The sequence below is a fragment of the Falco rusticolus genome, chromosome 16 (assembly GCF_015220075.1).
Source record: "Falco rusticolus isolate bFalRus1 chromosome 16, bFalRus1.pri, whole genome shotgun sequence".
NCBI lineage: Eukaryota > Metazoa > Chordata > Aves > Falconiformes > Falconidae > Falco > Falco rusticolus.
Window position 1 is genome coordinate 264,907 of NC_051202.1, and position 18,475 is coordinate 283,381.

An 18,475-nucleotide genomic window follows, 5' to 3' on the forward strand; every position below is an offset into this window, starting at 1 on the left:
AAATTGTCTCTTCATTAGTATAGAAACCTGAACTTGGATGTTGGTCAGCTGAAGCTGTCACAATGGCTGGAGGAATTATCTGCTGTTATCTGCCAAGTAAACACCATCACAAAGTGAAAACTGATGCCATAGCATTTTTTATAATGCAATAGGCATGGCCCTCGCTACTGAGTATTGGAGCCAAATGTTCTGCCATGGCCCTATACAATAGCACTCTTTGACAATAGCTCAGCATTTAGTTTGTTATGAAATCCAGTCTATTTTGGGAGGGCCCTATTGTTTCCATTTTATATGTGCTGCAGACTTGTGTCTCAGAAAACACGGAACTAATTGCAGAAGTTGTCACTGTTGCTGAAAAAGCTGAAGGCTTTGTCCCACTGTGAGTGGATAAGTGTCTTTATGCCAGCTAGAGCCTCGGAGACAGCTTGGCCCTGCAGGACTGCACATGCCTGTGGAAAGGATCAGCAGAGAGCTACCAAGCAAAGCTTGTCACCTTTTTGTAATAATTTCTAGAAGTACCCATGTCTATCCTGGAGGTATCTTACCTTCTTTGATAGTTCTCAGAGAAGGATCTCATTGTAGCACCAGTCCCTGAAGGAGGATATGAAACAGTAAATGTATAAATATCCAGCTCTTAGAACTCTTCATTTCCTGAAATAAGGTGGTTTTGTCCCCATAATGAAGCTGACTCATTGCTGCCATTAAATAGGAGGGATTGTTTTATCTGTTCTGCTCTCTAATGGCCTGATTCTGCTCTCCTTTCTCTCACAAAAGGCAAGGTCATGCCATTAAAGTTAATAACATGATGCATACAGAAGCGAGAGGAACGTGAGCTTATTGTGCATTCTCCACCCCTCTCCCTCATGTGCAGTGGCTCGCTTTTGCTCTTATTTTCACCATGGGAAGTAGGACCCTTAGTGAGAAGTGACTGCAATACCAAAATGAATGTGTTTGCAAAAGCAGCTCCTTGGGCAGTTCTCGTGGGTTGCCTTGCTGCTGCAAAAGCCCCCCGTCCCTGAGCTTATCTATGCCCCTACTCATGCCCCAAAATGCCCACAGCTCTTGCCTTGCTCTCCCTGTGGGAACCCATTGCCCAAGTCTGTAGCTGCATCAACTCCACAGATCACTTCTTACCCTTTCCAAAATGCCAGTTCTCACTGTAGCATTGCAGCATTGCTTAATTTAATAGTTTCAGGTAAATCAATAATCTAATAATGTACCGTAGCTGTATGTAAGGTAATCCTAGCCCTGGCCCGTTTTAGGGAGAAAACAAAGCAGACAAGGATTTTGTGGGGTTATGTAGAGAACATCAAGAAGAAAAAGGGTATTTCCCCTGCCTGGTTTTAGTAGTGGGCAGTGATGCCCTGTGGTTGATGAAGGGGATTGATGCTAATATTTCAGACATTCATTAATATTCTGACTCATGATGAGGCACTGGACTAGTCACTGCATTTCTGCTGCTCTGTGCCTCTATTTCTAAGTAAAAAAAAAAAAAAAAAAAAAAAAGACGTTAATATTCCACTCTAGAAGATCATCAGCAGGAGTCAGAGATTTATTTGAGCCTATGAAGATGACTAAAGGAAAAGAAAAAAGTCTCACTGACTCCTTCCTTTAGCTTTCTTTTGATTCGTCTTGGGTTTTATATGTTTCTAAATAATTATTGGCTTTTCAAAACTCCCCGTATGCTTATACAGATAACTTTTCCAAAACTGGAGGCTCAGAGTCAGATCAACAAATGGACTGAGGCTGGCAGAAGGATTCTTGAGGCCTTTTAAGCTTAGTCGTAGATCCACAGAAGAAAATCCTTCCATTATTTTAGTCTCGGACTCTTTGCTTTTGTTCACAGTTCCAGAAGCCCATAGCACAGCTGGGAGCAGTCTGAGGCCCAGGCCTTTCCTAATCCATAGAAACTGTACTTGTGCATCCTCATGCAATTTTGCTTAAGTTACTGTAAGTTTGAACAGTCAGACTTTCTCTGCTGAGATCGATCTGAGTAAATTTAGAGCTATTGAATATCATTAAATATATATTAATGTTTGCTGTAGGTGTATTTTTTCCCTTTTTCCCCATTTAAAACAACTCAAAGTCTGTGCATTGAATGCAAATCGGCAAATGAGAGCTGATGTGAGTTTGCAGACAAATAACGTTGGTGTACTGGTTCCTAGTACCTGTTTCACCTTTCCATTTTAGAAGATAAGTGACAGGTAGCACAGAAGTTGTTCATTCTTATAGTGGCAGAACCTTCTGAAGGACTGTGGCCTCCCCTGGAAGCATCCTGTGAGTATTAATGGAAATGAGGAACACATACTGAGGAGAGTGCAGGTGGAGCATACAGAAAGAAATATTTGTTGTAGAATGTTGATGTCTAGACTCAGTACAGGTGAAAGGAGCTGGGCTGACAGCTCATGGGAAGTACAATATGTTCCCACATGCAACCCAGCATGACAGTAGCAGAATACAGGAGGAAACTTCCCCTAGTTCATCTGTTTATTTCCAGCACTGATTATGGGGAACAATGCATTTCAAGTTTGTGTTTTAGCTTACTCATGGGCTCTGAGCATGACTGCGAAGTGATTTCAGGGATGACAGCAGTCTGGTGTGCCTGTGCTGACATGTATGTTTTTGCACGTGATCCACCTTTGTTCTCCAGTAATGTACTCCACCTTTAAAAGAAATAGTGCTTGGGCTCATGGGCCAGATGCTTACCTGGTATGAATCAGGGACAGGCTGCCAGAGTAAAGCTGAGCTGTGCTAGTTTGTGCTGCCTGGGGAGCAAGCCCAGAGAAATGTAGGTATTTGTGTTATCTATTTTGTAAAATTGTATGAGAAATGGCTCGCTTTGGAAGTTCACCAGCCTTCCCATTCTAAATTTGGATTGCTTACATGCGCCAAAGCATTTCTAGGTGAAGGACCATGCAGTCATCTTCTAGACAATGTTCATATCCTCTAGTGACTAGCATGGTGTAGCCCCACTTACTTAAAATATAGCTGCAATCTGCAACATCAGAGCATTTTACGTCCAGTGTGAGTGCTTTACCCTTGAAAGTAAAGTCTTTTTCTTTTCTCCCTTAGGCCCCCCAACACAGCATGTAAAACACAAGAAGACGTAGCCTGAAGGGCCCCTGCCTTGTACTAAATTATGGGAACTATCGTTTAGTATTGGTATTGCCTTATTAAAGCAATTAGCCAAGCATTTCAGAAGCTTGTTAATGTTTCTAGAGTGACTTCTAATGAGGGCTAATGATAACAAGCATGGAAGGTCTCTGGTGAACTTTAGATAATGATGTAAATCTGAGAAAGGTCAATGGCATTCGTGGATTCAGTGATGGCCATTCCATTTCCATTCATTACCTAGTTCAGTTTTACTTTCTCTTCCCAGGCCATTTACATCTGCAAGAACATGTTCCCTATCCAGTCTAGAGCCCCACCACTTGGTTCACAGATTGACTTGGCTCCAAAGGAAAGACGCTGAGCCTTAGCCCTCCTTGTGATGAGCTCAAGTCTAGACAACAACAAATCAATTAACAGAAGGAAAGACGATACAACAGGAGGCACTACTACAATGACAATGTTCTGCATTTACATAGCAAAACATTTCCCCAGAAGATCCCAAAACAGAGGCCTGGACTTCACAAGGAGCATTGTGTGGCTGTGGAAAGGAGAATGCCAGAGGGAAGTCAGATCAAACAGAAAGATGTAGAAAGCTCATACAGGGCAGCAAGAGATGGAGATTCTTTGCCAGAATTGGACTAGAAAGTTCAGGTATGACAGCAAGGTCTAGAGCTGTAGGAACTATTTGTGTTGGTATTAAATAGGCATTTTCTGGCATAGAAATATCACTAATGTGTCTGCGCTGACAGTTTTCTAGTTTATCCCTGTCCTGGTCACAGCCCACAGAAAGTGCAACACAAACGTTGTGCAGGAGTGCACAGCAAGCCTTCCAGAGGGGTACGGTGTTCAGGAAGGGAGCTTGAGAAGGCTGTGGGGGACAGACTAGACACTGCTTCAGTGCAGGCTGTCACATGAGGCTTTGGCTCAAGTTCTCATGCAGTCCTCTAAGGAGGCAGATGTGAAGGCAAGAGGAAGGGTATTTCCACCCTTACACAAAGTCATTACAAGAAGTGGCACTGTATATAATTCTGATATGAACATTGCTTTTATAAAGAGTCACAGAAGTATTTTGAGGGATAAAGGCGATGTCGCTCAGTGATAGACTGAAAAAGCTGTCTATTTAGGAAAAAGAGTAGAGAGAGATGACTTGATTACTCCATGCTGGCATTTCATCGGTACATTCATGAGAAAAAAATGCTAGACACCAAAAGGCCATTTAATCAACTAGAGATAAGCATAAAAGCCTGTTACCAAGCAAGGCAAATTCAAACTGGAAATGAAGTGCACACTCAGACCTGTAGACTCGTCCTCCCAGATTGATCCTGGACCTCCTGCATCACATCACCTTCACTTGATGATCGTAGGAGCAGGAGGTGCATTCTTGCTGGTGAGGCTGCCCTTACTCTTCCCTGTGCCTTAGTTTACCCATCTGTTCGGCAGACCCACTGATGCTTGTATTGCTGACCTGATGGGTGCTGTTATGAGGATTAATAATTAACAATGGGATTTGTAAATCTGGGCTGACTCTACAGGGCTCAGAGGGTTGTTCCAGGCTTGTACAGAAATCAAAGGAGGCAGAAAGTAATTGTAAATCATTTTCAGGAAGTAGTTTTATGTCTTTTGGTGGAAAGAAATACATGAGCGAAACATATTAAAGAGAATGCTTTCCATTCACACGCTCTTTACTAATATTTTGAGTCTGTATATCACCTTTTGATTATTAGTGCAAATATTTGCTCTTTGTTTATTATTCTGCGTCTCTTTAAGATTGAAAAGGAAGGGAATGAGGAACAGCTAGTGAGAGGGGGCAGATGGGAATTATTAAATAAGTACATAAAAGGCGAGTCATCACATTAATCACTACAGTCCCCACTCTGTAAAGATCCCCTTGTCGGTGAACCCCTTCCCCTGAGCTCAAAGTCACCGGAGTTGAGAGAGCCTGTGCCTGGACGTGTTTACCCTCTGGCAGGAGCTGCTGCAGGACTGGGCTCTTCATCTGCATCTACCACTCCTCCATCTGACCCTACTTTTTAGACTGCAAGCTCCTATGTGTTTGGGTAGCACAGCACAGTAGGCGACCTGACTCAGTTTCATAATAACTGGTAACTGTAGTGAGAAAGAGAATGTTTTTTTTAGGAAATAATCCATATTACTGTGTGCTTGAGCTGAAAGAAGCCAAGCCATCGAGGCTCACTGTAGAAAAAGAGAAAGTTATTGACCTTAAGAGAGAAGAAAGCTTAAAGGGGAGATGCAGAAACTAAGTGACTTGCCTAAGGTTACATGTTTTGTCAAGACGGGATAAACCACTTGCTCAAGCCCAGCCTGAGGGATCGCTGCTCCTTGGGCTACCACACTTTTCCAGGTATATAAAGAAGCTTCCCCCAGTCCTGCCTTCATTTGAAATTTCTTTCTTGACTTATTAATTTGAATTTACCACAGCCAGGGTTTGCCTGGATATCTGCACTGCTTGTCCTCTACACCTTTTACACTTCAGTTCTTATTTAAATGAAACCACCCCACCCAAACTAACACAAAATAGCCCACAAAACCCACAGTTTTGCCATAAATCATCCCTTGTCTTGTCCCTAAGTTTCTCTCTGAAGAATGTGTGAAGAGTAAGAGTTGTTTCATGGTTTGAATGAAATTATGTATCTTTATTAGGTTTCTGTTCTCAGGAAACAATTTATTAGACAGAAGAATGTTACATTATAATACCTCCTTCTTTTTGCCTGGGAATTTACAGTTCACACACTGCACCAGCACATAAATCCAGTTTTATTTCTCAATTTATTCACCTGGAACTAAGTGGATTAAATCTTTTTTTAAAGGAGACCGGCACTGCATTTTCAAATAGAAGCACTGCAAATAATCACGATTGTTAGGCAGACAAATTAGAGGTGGCTGTGGACATGCAGTTGCTTTCTATGCAAACTTTTATGCTTGCCGAGATTAAATGCTGATTTTTTTTTTTTTCAGTGCAAAATTTACCTTTAATGACCCCCTTTCCCCTTAATAAACCAGGATTGATTAGAATTTGGCTTTAAGAGATGAAAGGACTCTGCAATTATCTACTTGTATATGCCCTTCAGTAAACTACCTTGTCTCCCCCTTTCTACCTCCCCTTCTTAAGAAGACTTTCCCAGGTCCCTCTTGGCTGCGGTTGAACGATGTTGGCTCATGTCCATGCTGCAACAAAGACCTGGCATTCCAGCTGTCTGCTTCTAATCTCCAGTGTCAGCTCTTGTTAATGTTTCAGCATGAAATCAGAGGGGGCAAAGCTGCATGGAATATTAAAACCATGATCAGAATTCCACTGAAATGCTGATAGTCTGCAAGCACCATTAGGAGGGCCGTCAAATCACTGTCTCGCATTAAATAAGAAGAAAAGATTTCTATCGCTGGGGCACACGGGAAGTACAATCAGTGAATCACTGAACTAAATTAGCATTTTTTCAATTGGAGATCGAAGTTGATTTATTGTTCTACACAACATTAATGTAACTATGTGCTTGACCTGTTAAGGCAGCTAATTTTTCATTTAAATGGGTTCTTTCTGTATGCAAAAAGGTTGTAATCATATTTCAACTTTGCAAAGTGATCAGGAAAGTACTGGACTGTTTCAAAATTGTCTTAAGGAGTCTCTCCTCCCTCCCTCCCTCCCGTCCCCCCTCCCTTATGCCTAGTGGTCAAGGGCAAGCAGTTAAAAAAAACAAAAAACAAAAAACAAAAAAAAAGCTGTCTCAAGTAATAAGCTTAATTGTCATTTGACTTGAGCTATTTTACACCATTTTGACCATATAGAAAAGCATTTGAGTGGGTTTAAGTTTCACTCCCCCAAGACCTGCAAAAGGGAGCTTAGTGTACAAGAGGATCTGTCCCATTAATAATTTCAGGTTTTGCAAAAAAGAGGGGTTTATTGTTCTACATTTATTTTTCTCACTGTCCTGAGTAAACAGTTGCTGGATATGGCCATAGACATCTTGTATTTTCTGCAAGTTAAAAAAAAATGCTCTGAGTTCAGTGGAAGCAGACTGAATTAAAGACTCAGAAATGTAGGCCAATACAAAGCTCAGTACAGAAGGAGTGATGCAGAAATTCCTGCTGTTTTTAATAGACTTTGTGAGGTCCTATACATGTAGAATAAGAGTTGTAGTTTTCCAGTGAAGTTTGTTTTGCAAATGAAAATTATGACTTACTGGAAGTGAAGCTGCCTGTGAGAAAGTGTTGCTGATGAGTCTGAAAAAAGCGTAGCTATCCAAGAGGAAGTCTACTTTTCTGGTCTGAAAGGCCACTCCATTTTGCAAATATAATTTATAGTCTGAAAAGAGAGGAATGGTTTTTTAAAAGGCGGAAATCCAATCTGTGTGTGAAACCTGCTGAGGTTGTCCCTTTCTTCTTGGTTCAGGAGGGTGAAGAGGTGGAGATTTGCAATCTCCAACACTGGCAGGATGGGAACCCATTTCCCATCTGACTCCAGTATGTTTCCTGTTAAATGTGTCTACTTTAAACCCCGTCATTTCCAACTGTTGCTGCCTCATAGTCCAGCATCCCAACCTGGGAAAAACTTTTGTACGAATGGACGTTCTCCAGATGACAATATAGAGCACCCCGGTGCCTCCTCCCTAACAAAGTGAAGATAATATACATTTCCAATTAGTGGTACACATTCTAGTCATGTTCTCTTTTTACTCCCTAACTATCTTTGTTTTGCTAAAAAGCTGTTCGGTCATTAATGAAATCCTGCAGTTCTGCTAATCCTAGATACAATGCAGCTTTTCTCTAGCAAGCTATCCCTGACATAAAACTACAGTTACCCAAGCTCCCCACCACATTAAGATTCGTTGTCATTTGCCTTTCATTACATACCTGATGTAGCACAGTAGCAGTCAAATGTCCTTGGCAGGCAAAGCAAAGTATTTAATTGTATTAGTTTCCGCTTGCTCCACCTCAGGAACAATTTTTTTTCTTGGGAGGGAAGAAAAAAAAAAAAAAAAGAAGAAAATACTGTATCATGGAAACTTATACTTTCTGGTTGGACATAAATGTAATTGTACGTAAATTCTCAAAGCAATCTTGCACCACCACCACCACCACCCCCCCCCAGCAACAGTGTATTGCCAGTGCCATATGAAATGCCTCTCCATAGAGGCGAACAATGAGGCATTCATCAAAGGGAACTAGTGATTAGATGTTTTTCATTTTCAGAACTTTAAGAGATAAATAGGGGCCCTGTTCCTTCATTTGATGTACAGTACTGTTGGGATTCAATTAATCTCTTCTGATAAATACCGATTTTCTGCAATATTATTTCGGAAGAAAGAGTGTCACACAGAATGTTGACTTCAATTCCTCAGAATACGGGTGCTGGTTTTCAATAAAGAAATATATTATAGAAGGCTTGGATGACCATGGGGCCTGGCCTGGAACAGGGCTGTGAAGCTGTACTGAACAGCCTTGTTTTTTCCCCAATACTTCCCTTCAAAAACCCAACACTGGATGGAATAAGGAGCAAAAGTTAAAACTCTAGCTTATGTTTTCAGGAAATCTGAATTCTGACCCTGGCTTTTCTGTGGAATTTTTTAGTCCCTTGGTGTGTTTGTGCCCAACTCTTTTAAAGGAAGTTAATAAACTTTTTCTTTATCAAGATATTGGAGGTAGTTTAAACTCTTTTGAAATGCTTAAGTACTACAGGGTTAAGCAATGCAAGGATCTTTATAGATAAATGCAGTTACTATGTTTAATTTCTGCAGTCTTCATTTGAATATGCAGAATTAAAACCCAAGGCAGCTATCAATGGGTGGCTGATCTATGGTCTCTGAAAAATGAGAAAGCAGAGTCTAGGTTGTGTGTCTGTGTTACAAAAGCTGTCTCCGCAATTGATAATAATTTATTCCCATTGACAATTTTATTAATAAGATCAATGACTGAACAGGCCTCAAACACTGAATATGCATCTTGTCATTGCTGGAGAAAATGAGGGATATTGATGGAGCAGGGCGGTGCAGGCATGTGGCGTCGCTCCTGCTGCATGGTACATTATTGGGGGGTGGACCAAGAAAATAGGTCAGATTTGATCAATAGGCCTGCTTTCATGAGCGCTGGATCTACTTGTATAAATGGTCCAGCTCAATTTAAAAAATAAATTAGGTAACTATCAGGCCCAATCTGAACTTAATCTAGAGAAAGAGTAACCATGCTCCTGGAAGCAATGCTGAAGTTGTGCAAGTGCTGTGAGGAAGCTCAATGAGGATGATGCCCATCAGAGAGGTTCCTGACTGATGTCACGGTGTACTCAGGTGGATATTTCGAACTCTGCCCATACTGCCATGAAGAGCTGAGACACTCAGCTGCTATAGCCCTCTGGGGTGATTTACATGGTTAAAGCCCAGCTCAGCACACTCCCAAGCCTGCAGTATTGTGCAGGCATTTTAATGAATCTGGCTTAAATTGCTGCAGCCCCTTTTGGGTCCATTTGTAGTTTTTATCATGATCACATTTCGCTGCTAGAATTTATGATCGGTCTTTCCTTGTGACTATTCTGCACCAAAACTACTTTATATGTTTTGATATCAAATGAGCAGCCATTTATTTAGTGGCACATGCTGCACTGCTAAGTTGAAAGACTTAACAAATGGTGTTTATTAAGGGTTTGATCCTTCTCTTGTTTACTTCTTTGGTAAATCTGCCACTGTATTTACTACAGCAGAATAAGATATTGATTAAATTCAAGTTTACCACTGAGGACAAGATAGGGATTTGTGGTCAAATGCTGCAGTTTCCAGAATATTATGGAAATACCAAGGGACGAGTGGCAGCTGTACCTGTGAAATGAGAAATGTTTCTGGCACAAATCTTCTTCTTTGTATTTTAAAGATGCAACAGCTCCTTTGTAGTCTTCAGGATTGATGTTAGACTTTTTGAGGTCAATAGGAACCTTTCAAATGATTTCAAGGGCTTTGGATCAAGTCTAAAGCCAAACTGCTCACAAGAAGTCAAGAACTAGAGATAGATTTGGGGAGGGACAAGGAGGTCATTCGGTCAAAAAAGTGGATTTTCTGATTTTCTGCTGGTTTTATCAGGTGCTTTCTGAATGCAGCTCAGCTTGTATTATCTGCAAGATTTTATGTCACTGCAGTATCTCAAGCTACACCGATAACAGGATCTCACAATGTATTCTTAACACAAAACATGTAGAGAGTTTTGGAAGATTTAGTCTCCGGATTAACTGAGTGGAAAATGTCTTTCATTGTAGCTACAGATGGCCCACAACACAGGAGAGGAATCTGGACAAAAAATCAGAACCTTTTTGTCTTTGCAACTTCATTAGATTTTCCAGAACTCTGAGCAAGATTGTTCATAAAATGAGGGAAGAGATGGAGTACTATTGTTTTCCATGTTTCCTCATTCTTTTTCACCTTCTTACTGTTTTCCTAACAGAAAACATTAAATGCATTTCTCATTTTAAAAATATGAATATGGAAAAAAAGATTCAAGCCCTTTGTATTTTTTACTTTATAGGAGAAGTTAATACTTGAAGGAAATCTAGCAAGCCACCTTGCAAATGATATGAAAATGTTATAAACCCAGTTCTGAATTTCAAGCAATGGAAAATAGCAATTTGATGATATTTTATTTCTGATTTGTTTTTCTCCATGAGGTTTCTCCCCATGAGGAATTTGATTCCTGATGTGCTGAAGTGAGATTGCTGAATATTTGGTGTCATGAGAATTCACGTTCCCCTATGACGAGTCATGCTTCGTTATGACTATCATCAAAACCAAAATAGCAACCTTTTTGCTGACTGTATTGCTAATCCAATGGAGACTGGAGAGAGAGAGGTGGGTGGGTGGGTGGGCAGAGAGAAAGTGTAGCAGTGATAATGTCACTTAGTTGGGAACAGGATATCTTCCTGTATGAGATTAAGTTATCAAATTAAAGCCTAGTGTCATGATCAAGAAACTCAATTCTCCATATGATACAATTGCCAGTCTGGGCCAAATTTATCCCTGACAGAAAGCCATCTGTGTGTATAATTCTGTTCAGGTTGAAGTGGGACCCTTGATACTAACGTGACCACCATCAGTAACTAAGGTATCTGTATGTAAACACCATTCTTGAGTCTTGTGAATAATATTACTAAGATGTCTAGGGTAGTTTTCATTCAATTTCTTGAGCCCTTACAGTAAGAGGGTCATACCTCCATGACAGAATATTTGCAAGTGAGGAGACATCTCTGCTTTGTGGGAAAATGAAAAACTAGACCAGCCAGCAATTGCAAAGGAAATCTGCAGCCTGTATTTGTAGCGCATTAATAACATGGCTAGTGACCTTTCTGAAGACAAGAAACGCGTAAAATTGATTGTCCTACCCAGGAGTTGTGCAGAACTATAGATCGGTTGTTTTCAGACCAATCTTTGTTGTAGTCACATTTTTGGTGAGTGCAGACGCAGTGTGGGTATAGTTTAGTCTGGTTAAATCCAAATAGAGCTGAGTAACTAGAACAATGCCTTGGTATGGCTGCCAAAGGTACGGCTGCTGGTAGCCATGCTTGAGCTTGTGCATTACAGAGTTTCTCCTAAAGAACAGTTAATACTCTCTGTTATATTTAAAGCTCCAGAATCTCACTTTTCCAGAATATATATATACCTACACACTTGGTTTTTCATTATGATCTGGGAGGAGGGTGGTAATTCATGTCCCCAAAAGTTTTTATTACTTTGGTAACTTCATACTTTATTAGGGAATAAAAATCCCAGAGTCTAGTGTCCTCCCTTATTTGGAATTAATCCCAAGGGCAGCTCCATTTTTTACTGCTGTGAAAACCCAGAGGTCCCAGGCAATCAGCTTTGCTGGTGGGTTTCTCCAGCCTGAGAGTCAGAGTTTTCAGCAGCTCTCCAGGGTTGTATTTGGAAACCAGAGAGGGTTCCCTGCGTTATGTCCCTCCCTGGGAAATAGTTTGATTTTGCAAGCTAGCAGTTTTCACAAAACTCCGATTTTCTTGACAATTTCTATCTTCCCTAGTAAATACCTGCCTCTCCCATGACTTGTCACTCCCTGAAGACAAATGGGACGAAGAAAGGCCATGTGATTTTGCTGTGGGCCATGGAAAAGATAGAGGAAGTGTGATACTTCTGATTTCTCTCTCACAACCGCAGCGATGGCCTTCTCTAAATTCTAAGGTAATGACAGACCCCAGAGACCCCTGCCAGAACGGCCTGTTTGTCTGTGTGCCTAAAAACTGTAGCAAAGCCCTCTCTTTTCTTGAGAATCCAACCAGATAACAATGTCCGTGTGGCATGGGGTATTCCTGAGAAAAGTCATTAGATAGTGTCAACTGCTCTAAATTTCCTTTAAAATATTGCTGTATCTACACAGTACTATAAACTTCCATTGCAACAAGATAACCGAGAAGGTTAATTTAGGGAGCAAACAACTGGCCTGAAACCTAGTAGGTAATTTGCAAGTTGGGTTTCCGGCATGAGGGCAATAATTGTCTGGTACCCAGGAGTGGGGTGGATGTCTGCTTCCTGTGTGTATCCAGGATTAATATACAGAATCCATTAGAGGGATGCCTAATCATCTTAACCTGTCAGATCCAAACCACCCTCTTTTAAAAGCCAATTTGTTTTCCTGCCAGATCGATGTTCTTATCTGTAATTGCACAGGCCATGAATTGCACCCAATAACCAGTTAATATTCAGTTCCATTCCATGCCAGGGTGGGGAGCAGGGAAACATCTTCATTTAAACATTTATTGTACAACTGTGAAAATGTCCTAAGTGAAATTAATTGAAGCTCAGGGAGAATAACTTATGAATCACCTTGTCTGGCTTGCATAAAATGATATAAGGATATGCTGAAGCCTTTTCCTGGTGCTCTGAAGAGCCGCAGAAAGCTTTAACCCTAAGGTTACTGCTGTTATTCTGGCTCCAAGATGGAAGAAATCTGACTCCTACAGGTTATGTGATAAAGGGAGGACTGATCTAATTAATAATAATCCACAAATTTCTACTGTTACTTTGTACTTCTCCAACATCTCTGCAATGGATTGTACCAGACAATTTGAATGTAGTGTTAATACTGTCAGCCATTCATCCCTTATACTTCGGCAGCACTTTAAAAAGGGGTAATAATCCCATCAGGCTGTGTTTTTCCCAGTACAAATGTGGCCAGAAAATGGAAAACCAACCATAGTGATGTTAGCAGAATAGGATATAAACAATGCTGGCTAAAATGCAAGATGGAAATTAGGAAGGCTAATGGGGAATTTGAAGAACACATAAAGATGCAAACAACTTGCAGAGAATTTATTGATTTGCTAGAAACAGTGGAACTGCAAAGGAAATATTTGTTACACTTGAGGAAGGTTAGAAGAACACTTAAGGAAAGTAACAGTATTGCAGACAAATAAAAGCCATACCTACCTATTAAATCTTATGACAGTGAATAGTAGGGGAAGAGGCAATGCAGCGACAGAGAAGGAAGCAGTGACACAGGGATGGAGGGGTGAGATGGACGGTGTCTTTCAGGTTGCTGCTGTGCAACATTCAGCACTGGAGGCCTGATTTATGGATCCTACCTGCTGCTGCAATACGAACGGTAGAAGAGCAAGAAGTTACAAGGACCAAAAAGCGCACACCTGTAATCTGTGAAAGACATGACTGAGCTATTGGGAAAAAAAGTGATAATCCTTCTCAAATCAGCTGGTCTATAGGAAGCCTGCAAAAACTGCCTCTTTGGAAACGTTCATCCTGCATATTGCAGACCAGCAAGGCTTAATTAAGTGCTGGGCAGGCTGAACGAAGAGATTTTTTGAAATAGAATTTGGTCACAACTACTTGATATGATACAGATGAACCAATGCAACTCCTGTAAAGGAAATTCATGTCTCTATAGCAGACACTTGGGAACAGGTCATCAAACTAGTGAATAAAGGAGAACAGGCTGACATAATTTATATAGACGTGCAGAAAGTCTTTGGACAAAGTCCCTAACAAGAGGCTACTAAGGAAGCCAAGTACCTAAGGGCTGACTGGTAAAGCACTGCTGTGGGTTAGATGTGAGTGAAAAGCCCCTCTGCCCCCCTCCCCACCCCCACCCCACAGGATGGGAAGTAAATAGTTGTTTTTAACACGGCAAAAAATTAGTGCTGTGCCTTGGGTTCCGTAGCTGCTTGAATATACTTACTGTTGAGTTGGAAAAGTGAAAATCAAGGCAGGAAAAGCTGGTTTGGGCTAAGCTGGAGGTGGCTAAATGTTTTTAATGGAACCCTACATAATAAGAAGGAAATGTGAGGGGCAGGGTGGAAATTCCTGGCTGACAACTCCAAGGGACTCTTCAAAAGAGTATTTGGACAGCCCATATCTATCTAAGTTATCACTGAAGTGGGAAAAAAAAAAAAAAAAAGAGGTCTGTAACAGAACAGTTCAATGGTATCACTGTTCAGTTTACAGCAGTGGCTAAGAAAAACACCAGTGAAGTGGTAGGAAAAAAACACCAACTAGCATGGAACATGATATTGAAAATATAAAGATATTATATCAGCGTCCCATGATATTGGTCACTCCTACACAAGTATGATACTGAATAAATAGAAACAGCTGGGAGATGGACAACAGAAATAATTAGACGCCTGCAAAAGTTCTCCAAAGAATAATTTCTTGAAAGAGATTGTTCAGATGAGAGAGCATAGAAGTAAATAATAAAAGGAGCAGAGAAGGTGGATTGCAGTACATTCAAAATGGTTAAAAAGAACTGGGTTTTGTACAGTTTACAAAAATCCTGTGGAGTTCTTTGTCTCTTGACATGGCTGAGGCCAGGAATCTGGTGGGATTGAAAAATTCATTGAACATTTGTACAGTGAATGGAAACATCTGCAGTAAAATGGGTGGGACGCTATTCTTAGAAAAGAACCAGCACCAACCCTCCTACTTCGGGGCATAGTTTAAATGGTGACTGAGCAAAGGACAGGGAGGAAACTTCCTCATTAAGGTTTTCCATTGCGATGCAGGAGGACATATGTACTTTCTTCTGAAAAAATTGATTATCAGTGTCAGATCACTGTGACAGGTTAGACATTGGACAAAATAAATATGATAACACATAGTTTTTATTACAGCATATTGTCACATCCAAATTTTTGTGAGAGGAAGGGCAGTTTAAGAGTGGATTGAAATTTCTCCTAGTGGCAATATGGCATCATCAGTGCACATCTGTACATAAATGCTGAAGGCAGTCACTGAACAAGTTTATAACACTCAATTAAAATTTATTGCACAGGTATATTTAAGTGCTAGCAATAAATGACAGACTGAGGGAGATTATTTGTGGTTATTCTTAATAGGGGGGATGAGACTCCTGCATGATTCTTGAATTATTTTCCCAGTTGGGAAAGGACTGAAAATAACAATGAATTTTGATTTATGGCTGGGTTTTTTTAAAAGAAGCAGACAAGTAGCATTTGTCCAGTTTGAGAAGCAGCCCATCCTCAGCTGACATGGAGGACAAGGTGAGAGAGTAGGTGTCTTGGGGGTGCAGGGGATGCCTGTGGGGTGCAGCGCTGGGGGTCCTGGTGCAGGGGCTGTGGGCTGCCTGCCATGCTTGCCCTGGCCAGCACCTCAACACTGCCGGATGCCTCCTCCCAGGGCAGGGACCCAGCCTAGATTTGCTTAGTGCCCCTGGATCACTTCACTAAAGCGTCAAAGAAACCTGAGGAGTCCAAAATTCAAGAGCCAAAAAATTCATTCCTAGGAAAGAAAAGAAACCAGAACAAAACAAAGCCCCAAACCAGGATTTTAAGACAAGCTGAAACTTTGTGACACAGGCAGTAAATCTGACAGCTTCTTGCCACATCCTCCTGGTGTGATTTACTTTGAACTTTTCAATATAAACAGTGCTAAAACTGTACTCAGGTAAGGCTTTTATGGCCAAGATTTGCAACTTTCCTGCAAAGTGCAGAACAGGACACTAACAGTCCTGTCCACCTTTCCCTACTGCAAAACTGTTATTAACTCACTGAAAATGTACATGCAGGGAAGCAGAATCAGATCTCCTAAAGCAGAAACAAAGCACAGAAAGAAAAGTATCATATAGACCAGAAAATGTATCAGGCAAAATAGTTTTGCTTTATTCTTCAATGCAAGTAAAAAGGATTGGGATAAAATATGCATGCGTGTGATGTGTGTGTGTGTGTATAGCTGCACAGGGAATTTTTTTTCTGTTTTAAAATCCAGATCAGTGCAACAGGAAAATAAAATGCTGAGCCACCACACAAACCTCTTGTCTTTCTTTTCTGTGTCAACTCTTACTTGCAGAGAATAGCATTTCATTTCCTACTGTTGAGGCAGCAGCAACTAAAGTGAATGTTCATATGTGTGGTGAGGCATTTGTCCCTGGAAAAATAACATCTCTCCTTCTATTAACATTTTAATTAATCCCTTTTAGTTATGAAATGTAACTTTACATTACATAAAAAAAAATTACATGCAGTCCCTTAATCTGCTAATCCTTTCTCCAGACAAGCTGGTTCTTTTTAAATCAACTGCCATTTTATCAACCCAATGGAGCAGAGATCCGGACTCAACTCTATTCAACAATACATTCTTTTCATGAGAGACTGGCCTAGCTAATATGACACCACAAAGGGCTTGAGGAATTCCAAATACCCAGCTCTTTGGATTAAAAGCATAATAATCCCATGCAGTTTTTTGTTCAGAATTGATAGAATGGTTGTATAGTGAGTCACACTTGTTTGAACTTATCAAAGAAACAATATATCAAGCATTTCATAGGATGATATTTTATTTTCTCAGGTTGATTCAACCTCTTGCAAGTCTTTTGTGTGTGTGTGTGTGTGTATTTGACTGCCAAATGTCCCTGCAGTTAAACAATTAAAACATATAATTAAGCACAGAATCTGATAGCTGTTGTTTTATGACTAGATTTCTATGCAGTTTTTATATAGACATAAGCATTGTTTTCACCAAAACAGTAACAGCAGCACAGCAGAGTACACAGTGTGTACCAGTGTAAAAGTAATTTATACTGCTGCAACTCTCTCCCCTACCCATAGGCATGCCTTTACTCTGTTTCCAGGCTATACTGCGGAGCCAAAGCAGGACAGCTTTTGTGTGTCAACAAGCCCGCTGGGGAGAGAGGAAACAAGGCTGTTAGAATTGGTGGCCCAGTAGCCTTAACGAAATCATGTGTGAAGCTCAAGTTTTGGAAAGAAGGGGGAGACAGAGGAGGGGTGCAGAGGTGTTGCTGCAGAGGTGTTGCTGTCTGCCCCCACCCGAGACCTGCTCCTGCCGCAGCGAAACCCCCATCCACCCACAGGAAGGGTCCGGGCTCCTGCACCAGTTGGCTCTGCCAGGCACGTGGGGGGGGGGGGTCGTCTCCCATTAATGCTGTCCCGAATTCAGCTGCTGTGAGCCCGCCCCACATGCCTCACTGTGTTCCCTCCCACTTTGCATTGAATTAATTGAGAGGAGGCTGAGGCCCAACATTTTCTTTCAGATAGGTTTCATAAGCTTATTAGAAAAGCTATCAGCTGCAATTACAAAACAGATAGCCTCTTAAAAGTGAACTGAGATATTCATTGCCATATTGCAGTTGTTGTTGGAGGAATGGGTGTTTTCATTACTAACGTGTTTTCTGCTAGCGTCAATAGGTCTGAAAGCAAATTTCATGCCTGTGAGCTAGGAGTTAATGGGCTGGAGTGCTGTGTAAGGACCTGCACTTCAGCAAGCACGGGAAGAGCACGTTGCAACTGGAAATATTTGACAGGCTCCAACACAGCAGCCTTATGAGGGGGCTCCTTGGCCGTCACTCTCTGCAGGCTTCCAGGAGAGCAAGAAACAGTCTCCCCTCTGCAGCGAGCAGCACAGGGTACTCTGCAACAGCCTTTCACTCCGGTTATGGCTGTATATACAAACCAGGATCCCTGATTCAACATCTTCCCAAAGGAGTGTGGGAGAACATCTTATTCTTGTCATGGGGCAGCCACAATTCCCTATTATGAATAAAAACATACAGAACTTGTCCGGCCAGTGGGGCTGAGCTGGCAAAGTGCTGACTAGAGCATGGCAAACTCGTCCGGTGGGCCTCCAGGGAGGCTCGTTCACTTGCTGGCCTCCACATTCTCTGTGAAAACTCAGGACTGAAAGAACCCCCCATGCTGTTGCCATCTTATCCATGCACTGCTCAAGGAGCAGAAATTTCTTGTGGCTGGAATGGTGAGTCCTTAGTCATGTCCCTGCAGAGAACACAGAACTTCCTTTATTTTATTTATGTTTTTGTTTTCATTGTCATAACTCTTCCCTTGAGTTCCCACCCCTCCTACTCCATATGGCATCTCACAAGGGAA